General features: G+C 39.3%; 1 non-coding gene across 1 annotated transcript; it reads left to right on the top strand.

The window, feature by feature from the left end:
- Window positions 1-3,760: 3,760 nt before the first annotated feature.
- LOC145573440 (small nucleolar RNA R71) lies at window positions 3,761-3,866 on the top strand. Its single transcript, XR_014097467.1, has one exon. It is a non-coding gene; the product is annotated as a small nucleolar RNA R71 (small nucleolar RNA).
- The last annotated feature ends 4,680 nt before the right edge of the window (window positions 3,867-8,546 follow it).

The raw sequence follows: 8,546 nt of genomic DNA on the forward strand, positions 1-8,546 counted from the left end.
ACACATAATGCCTTGCCTCTTTCTTGAGCTTCTTTCTTTGGTTCTTAGAAAAGGAAGGAGGAAACTCCCCACATGCAAGAAAGTTCACTAAATCGGCAAACCATGGGAGCTTCTTTGCTTCAATAGCATACAAGAAATCATCAAGCATCCTATCCTCAATTGGAGAACCATCATCATGAGTTTAAGAATCTTCTAAACGAGAAAGATGATCCGCCACAAAATTTTCCACTCCTCTTTTATCCCTAATCTCAATGTCAAAGGTTTAGAGATCAAGAACCCACCGGATCAACCTTGGCTTGGAATCTTTCTTGGCAAAAAGATACTTGAGAGCCGCATGAACTGTGAAGACAATGGTCTTGGAACCTAATAGATAACAACGGAACTTCTCAAAAGCAATAACTATAGCTAAGAATTCCTTCTCCGTTGTACTGTAATTCCGTTGAGCCCCATTTAGAGTCTTGGACATATAATAGATCACATGAAGTTTCTTGTCTACTCTTTGACCCAAGACACCTCCTATTGCCGAATCACTTGCATCACACATCAACCCAAATGGTAAATCCCATCTTGGAGCTTGAACAATAGGAGTAGAGATTAGAGCTTTCTTCAACTTATTGAATGCCTCCAAACACTTATCATCAAACAGAAACTCGGCATCTTTTTGAAGAAGATCATTGAGGGGCTTTGCAATGAGCGAGAAATCCTTGATGAATCTTCTATAAAACCCGACATGCCCTAAGAACGATCTCACTCCCTTTACATTCACCGGAGGTGGAAGCTTTTCAATGACTTCAATTTTAGCTTTATCCACCTCTATCCCCTTGCGAGAGATCTTGTGGCCAAGGACTATGCCTTCCTCCACCATGAAGTGACATTTCTCCCAGTTCAAGACCAAGTTCACCTTCTCACACCTTGCAAGACTTTTTTTAAGGTTTTCAAGGCATGCCTCAAATGAAACACCTCCTACGGAGAAGTCGTACATAAAAACCTCCATTTCCTCTTCCAACATATCTCCAAATATACTCATCATGTATCTTTGAAATGTCGCGGGAGCATTGCAAAGGTCGAACGACATTCTCCTATAAGCAAATGTACCATATGGACAAGTGAAGGTTGTTTTCTCTTGGTCATTCGGGTGGATAGGGATTCGGAAAAATCCCGAATAACCATCAAGAAAACAATAGAACTTGTGCCTTGTTAGTCTTTCAAGCATTTGATCAATAAAAGGAAGGGGGAAATGATCTTTATTTTATTGATGTGTTTAGACGTCTATAGTCTATACACATCCTCCATCCCGTGACCGTCCTCGTCGGAATGAGCTCACCTTTCTCATTCTCAACGACGGTCATACCTCCCTTCTTTGGGACAACGTGAACGGGAGAAACCCACTTAGAACTAGCGGGGCTTATACCTTTGAGGTCATCAATGGTATAACCCAAAGCACTTCGGTGCTTCTTCAAAACACCACACAACTTTTGAGCTTGATGCTCACTCAAAGAAGAGCTTACAATCACGGGAAAAGTGGAGTTGGGTCCCAAAAATTCATACCTAAGGTGTGATGGAAGAGGTTTGAGCTTAACCATTGGAGCACCTTTACCTTCCTTCGATGTTGCCACTTGCAACGCTTCTTGGCTAGAAATGCTCAAACACATTTGCTCTTCAACATCCTCAAAGCTTCCATTGAGCACATATTCATACAAAGCCATCTCCTTGTTAGGAGTACCTATCTTTTCCTTATTCAACAAAACATTCTCAAGAGCATTGTTAGAAGTGAGCAATTGCTCATGCATAGAAGACACAACATGATCGAGAGAATCAATCAACATACAATTTTCTAAAGACGAACTTGGATAATTCATGTTATCATTCAAGTCAAATTCTATCACCTCATCCCCTACTTTGAGCGAAATTTTAGCACTTTTCACATCTATCAAAGCTCCCAAAGTAGCAAGGAATGGTCTCCCTAGAATGATAGGAATATTAGCATCTTCATCCATCTCAAGCACAACAAAATCTACCGGAATAACAAATTTCCCAACCCTCAAAGGAACATCCTCTACCTTACCTTTAGGAAACTTAATTGACCTATCGGCCAATTGCAAAGTGATGTTAGTAGGTAAGAGTTTTTCCTAGCTCAAGTTTTTGGTACACCAAGTATGGCATGAGGCTAACACTAGCTCCTAGGTCACACAAGGCATTCTCAATTTGCATTTTATAAATGGCACAAGGGATGGAAAAGTTTCTGGGGTCTTTTAGCTTAGGTGGCATCTTGTTCACTATGATAGCACTATAATTCTCAGTCAAGTTCACCGTATCTACACCACCACATGTCCTCCTACCACTCAAAATGTCTTTGAGGAATTTTGCGTAGTTGGGCATTTGGGTGATAACTTCGGTAAATGGTAGAGAAAGGTGAAGTTGCTTAAGCATGTCAATGAATCTTCCAAATTGTTCATCTAACTTGTGTCTCATGAATTTTTGTGGATAAGGAAGCTTGGATTTCACAATCTCTTTCTCCACTCTCACCTCACTAGGATTCTCAATCTCAACCTCACTCAAAGATGCACCATCTCTCTCATCTTCAACCAAAACCTCTTTTGTGCCCTCTTTGGTCTCACTCTTCCTAGGGAACTTTTCCTCAAGAATCTTACCACTCCTTGTGACAATAGCATTAACCGATCTCTTAGGATCTAGGCCTTGGGAAGGTAAAGAAGAAGGACTAGCATGGTTTTTCAAAGCATTAGCAAGTTGAGAAATTTGGTTTTCAAGCATCTTATTATGAGTCATCATTTCATTAAATTTCTTATCACTTACGGTCATGTAAGTGTTCAACAATTTTGTTTGATTTTCAATGATTTCTTCCAAATTTTTTCTATGTGAAGAAGAAGAGGATTGAACATAGGAATTATCATTTTGGGCCTTTGGAGCAAATCCGGGTGGAGGTCCTCTTTGAGCATTGTTTTGAAAATTGCCTCTACCTTGATTGTTCTAATTACCCTTATTTTGATTTTGAGCATGACCTTGATTATGGTTACCACTACCTTGATTATGATTCCCATAACCTTGGTTTTGATTACCATAATTTTGGTTTTGATTTTGGCTACTATAACCTTGATTGTTATAGTTACCTCGAGAACCTTGGTTCCTATAACCACCACCTTGGTTATAGTTGTCAAAATTGCCATTATTGTTGTAATTCCTATTCCATTGACCTCTTTGATTCTCAAACCTAGAATCATGATTATTTGACACATAGTTCCCATGCTCATTCATATTTCCATCTTGATCATCACAAACATCCATACATGCATGAGGGCAACTAGAAACATCATGATCATACGACCCACAATCATCACAAAACAAGCATCCACTAGGCATGTTATTAGAAGAAGGAAGGGGTTGAGAATTAGAAGACATACCTCTCCCCTTAGATTAAGAGGGAAGACTTGAAACTTGGTAGGTAGCACTTTCCAACTTTGACTTGATAGCGGACATCTCCTTCCCCAAGTTTGTCATTTGTGAGGATAGATTGTTGATTGCATTTAGATGATCAACCGAGTACACCAAAGGGCTACTCTTGCTAGTTGACTCTCTTTCTCCATCTTGCTAATCTTTATAATACCTCACTATCTCCTCAATTATGTCCACCACTTCCTCTTCCGTTTTGTTCATGATAGGACCTCCGACTCCTCCATCTAAACATGATTTTCCTTCAGGGCTAAGGCCTCCATAGAGGATTTGAATGATTTGATTGGTTGGAATTCCTTGATGAGGACATTCTCTTTGAGACTCTTTGTATCTCTCCCATGCTTCATAGAGGCTCTCGCTTGGCTTTTGCTTGAAACCTTGAATCAAAGCTCTAGCCTCCGCCGTTTTCTTTTGAGGATAGAAACGGGATAGAAATTCCTTAGTAACCTTGTCCCATGTCCTTTGAGAATTCGGCTTAACCTCCTTGTCTAGCCATTCCAAAGCACGCCCTATGAGAGAAAAGGGAAAGAGCTTGAGGCGGATGAATTCTTGGGAAATTCCGTTCACCTTGATAGTATTGGAATATTTTTCGAACTTCTTGAGATGGTTTAGTGGGCTTTCATGCTTGGCCCCACTAAATTGTCAACTCTCTATCAAAGTGATCATTGCCGGTCTTATTTCAAAATCATTTGCAGGTGTTGTAGGTGGAGCAATCCTACTCTAAAATCTATATGCACCGGGAATCCCCAATTCTTTCAATGCCACTCTCGGATTTTCTCCCATTCTTGCTTGTTCTTCTTGTTGTGGTTCTTCTTCACTTGAAATACTAGGGCTCAAAGATCGTCTAGCACCCCTCAACCTTGTAATAGTTCTCTCAATTTCCGGATCAAATGATACTAGCGAATGATCACGTGTTCTATGCATAAAATCTCAAAAGAAATGGTTAGTAGCACGGCTACAAATGTAGCCTAAAAGAAAATCTTTTTGTATTTTCAATTAAAGGTGAAATAGACTCAACAACTATAACAAAGCACCAATATCACTCCCCGGCAACGGCGCCAATTTTGACAAGAGGAAAATGTAGGTCGTTATCTACCTCTCCCTAGAGCCAAACTTAATTTGTAAACACTCGACCAACCCTAATACAAGTATATGTAAGTCAAGGGTCGAACCCAAAGGAATGAGTAGGAACGATGCTATAGCCAATGTCAAGCTAGATCGAAGAATATAAATGGTAATGGTTGGTAACTAAAATGTCAAAAAGCTAACAAATCAAAGAATTCAATATGCTAAACACTAGGGATATTGGTTCCACATGCAAGCTCGATGATTATGCTAATTTATAGATCACTCAATCGATTCAACATCACAAGGGACAAACAATAGTTGCAATAAAAGGAATCCAAAAGCTATCCCCTATAAGCCAAGCTAGGGTTCACTAAGAATGGCTAACAAGGAAAATCACAATCAAATTCAATCAATTAAAGTAATCCTCAAATCAAGGGTTCATGTCATTGACATTTGTAATGCAATCTAGATTAATCTTATAGGTTGATCACTCCTAGTTTAATTAATCACATGCACTACTATGTCAACCAATTTAATTGCATCATTCAATTCAATTTAGCATCATCAACTAGCAAAAATCATCAATCAAGCACGCTTCCCCTTCTCCCTAGAAACTAATCTACTCACTAAACATGGTGAAATTAAGAAACAAAACAAATTCAATCAAACTCATATTCATTTAAAGTTTAATCAAAAGCAAATCAATCAATCAACAAATTCTAGAGCAAGGAATATAATCTCAATAAAAATTTAAGAAACTAGAAAGAATTGCATTAAAAGTAAATCAAAGGAAAGAAATCTTACAAACTTCCATTGAATTGAAGAAGGAATTTCAATATCAAATTGAAATCTAAGATCAAATTCAAGTACAAACAAGTAAATCTTAAGCTTCTCTCTCTACTATTTCTGGAAAAATTCTCTCTCTAGTACAAAGTTAAGTCGTCATATAAAAAAGAAAGTCAAAAGCTATAAATAGGAAAATCAAGCGAAGGGGGCCGCACAGGCCGTGCGCACGCACAGACCAGCCGCGCGCACGCACCCCTATGCCGCGCGCGCGCACCCCTGTGTGGTGCACGAGGCCTTGGCTCCTTCGCTTGCTTGATTAAAATCCGCGCTCCCGAGCATCCCCATCATCAGTGCACTCAAGATGATGCCCGTGAACAAGGCAGTCCCAAAATGAGCAAATTGACTTGATTGTTCACCTACAAAACACAAATAAAACAAAGAGAGAAAGCATAACAAAGTAAAACTAAAACTAAAACTATGAATTATCAACTAAAAATATGAAAAACTCATAAAAACTAATCGAGAACCAAAGTGAATTATAAAAATGGAAAATTAAATGACACTAAGAGAATTATATAAAAATGATGAAAGAAAATAAAGAAAATGAACCTAAATCTTATTCTTTTGAGCGCCAAAAACGACGCTCATCAGAAACCGCCGCTTGACATGTTTGATTTTTTGATGTTCCCTTGGCTCTCTGGCCTGAGAAATAGCTCCATTGTTGTCATAATATAGGGCTATTGGACCCTTAATGGAGGGTACAACATCAAGTTCACCAACGAACTTACGAATCCAAACTGCCTCCTTAGTCGCTTCAGCAGCTGCCAAGTATTCGGCTTCAATTGTAGAATCTGTAGTTGTGCTTTGCTTGGCACTCTCCACATTAAACGATCCTCCATTTAGATAGAACACATATCCAGATTGTGATTTGAAATCGTCTCTGTCTGTTTGGAAGCTTGCGTCGGTATAACCTTCAACAACTAATTCTTCTAAGCCACCATATACCAGGAATTTATCCTTGTTCCTTTTCAACTACTTTAGGATATTCTTGGCCGCAGTCCAATGCGCCTCTCCTAGGTCTGATTGGTATCGGCTCGTAGCAACCAAGGCATACGATACATGTGGCCTGGAACATACCATTGCATACATGATCGATCTAATAAGCGAAGCATATGTAATCTGATTCATCCTTTCCCGCTCATCAGGTTTCTGTGGACATTGCTTCTTGCTTAGGGTTATGCCATGCAACATGGGTAAGTGACCTCTCTTGGCCTCCTGCATGTTGAATCGAGCCAGTACCTTATCAATGTAAGTACTCTGACTCAATCCAATCATCCTCTTAGATCTATCCCTATAGATATTAATGCCCAATATGTACTGAGCCTCTCCCAAGTCTTTCATTGAAAAACATTTTCCAAGCCAGGCCTTTACAGACTCTAACATTGGAATGCTATTTCCAATGAGCAATATGTCATCGACATATAAGACTAGGAAGGCGATGTCACTCACACTGACCTTCTTGTAAACACAAGATTCATCTAAATTCTTTATAAAACCAAACTTACTAATGGCTTCATCAAATCGCATATTCCAACTTCTGCTAGCTTGCTTTAGCCTATAAATGGACTTGTTAAGCTAACATACTTTCCCAGCATTTTTTTGGTCGACAAAACCTTTAGGCTGTGTCATATACATAGTTTCTTCCAAATTCCATTGAGGAAGGAGGTTTTGACGTCCATCTGCTATATTTCATAATTGTAACATGCAACAATCGCTAGGATGATCAGAACGGATTTAAGCATTGCAACTGAAGAAAAGGTTTCATCTTAATCAATACCATGAATTTGCTTGTAACCTTTTGCTACAAGTCTAGCTTTGTAAATGAATACATTTCCATCTTTGTCGGTTTTCAATTTGAAAATTCACTTACATCCAATAGGTGTGTAACCTTCGGGTAAGTCAACCAATTCCCATTCTTGATTTTCAAACATGGAATCCTTTCAGATCTCATGGCCTCTTGCCATTTAGCAGAGTTGGTGCTCGCCATCGCTTGCTTGAAGGTTGCCGGTTTGTCTCCATCCACTACCAGGATGTCCTAATTCTCGGTTAATACAACACCAAGATACCTATCAGGTTGAGACCTTGGCCTCTGCGACCTACGTAGGGTAATGGACTGAGCATTTGCATTGTCGGTTTAACTTTGAACATTTTGACCAGCGTCAACAGATTCTATTTGAGCACTTTTACTGTCAATCTGATTTTGTTGCTCGTCCTCTCGAACCTCATTGAGTTCGATTTTCCTCCCACTTCTCATTTTAGAAAGGTGCTCCTTCTCCAAAAGACACCATCGCGAGCAACAAACACTTTGTTCTCGGATATGTTGTAGAAGTAATACCCTTTGGTTTCTTTTGGGTAGCCCACAAAGAAAACCTTGTCAAATTTGGGGTGAATTTTGTTAGAAATTAATTTCTTGACATATGTTTCGCATCCCCATATCTTGAGAAAAGACAACCTTGGAGGTTTCTTCGTCCATAGCTCGTATGGAGTCTTTTCCACAGCTTTTGATGGAGCATGGTTCAGTGTTAGTGCTGCAGTTAGAAGTGCGTGGTCCCAGAAAGAGATAGGAAAATCACTAAGACCCAATGTTGATCGTACCATGTCCAGCAAGGTTCGATTTCTCCTTTCGGATACTCCGTTCCGTTGTGGAGTTCCTGGAGTGTCAATTTTAAAAGTACACCCTTTTCTTCAGATGGTCATTGAATTCTTGGCTCAAGTATTCACCACCTTGATCCGATCGAAGGGCTTTGATTTTCTTGCCAAGCTGATTTTCAACTTGACTTTGAAATTCTTTGAAATTTTCAAATGATTCAGATTTTTGCGACATAAGGTAGACATATCCATATTTACTATAGTCATCTGTGAAGGTGATAAAATATCGATGGCCGTTTCTTAGGGTTATGCTCATTGGTCCACATACATCGGTGTGTATTAGGCCTAACAAGTCACTTGCCCTTTCTCCCAACTTGGAGAATGGTTGCTTTATCATCTTGCCTAATAAACATCCTTCGCAATTCTCAAATGATTTTAAATCGACTGAGTCAAGAACACCATCCTGTACAAGTTTCTTGGTGTGTTTAATGTTAATGTGCCCAAGACGACAATGCCACAAGTACATCTCATTTGACTCAATGGTCTTAGCTTCCTTGGTGGTATTATTAACATTA

The sequence above is a fragment of the Chenopodium album genome, chromosome 12 (genome assembly GCF_948465745.1).
Source record: "Chenopodium album chromosome 12, dcCheAlbu1.1, whole genome shotgun sequence".
NCBI classification, from domain to species: Eukaryota; Viridiplantae; Streptophyta; class Magnoliopsida; order Caryophyllales; family Amaranthaceae; genus Chenopodium; species Chenopodium album.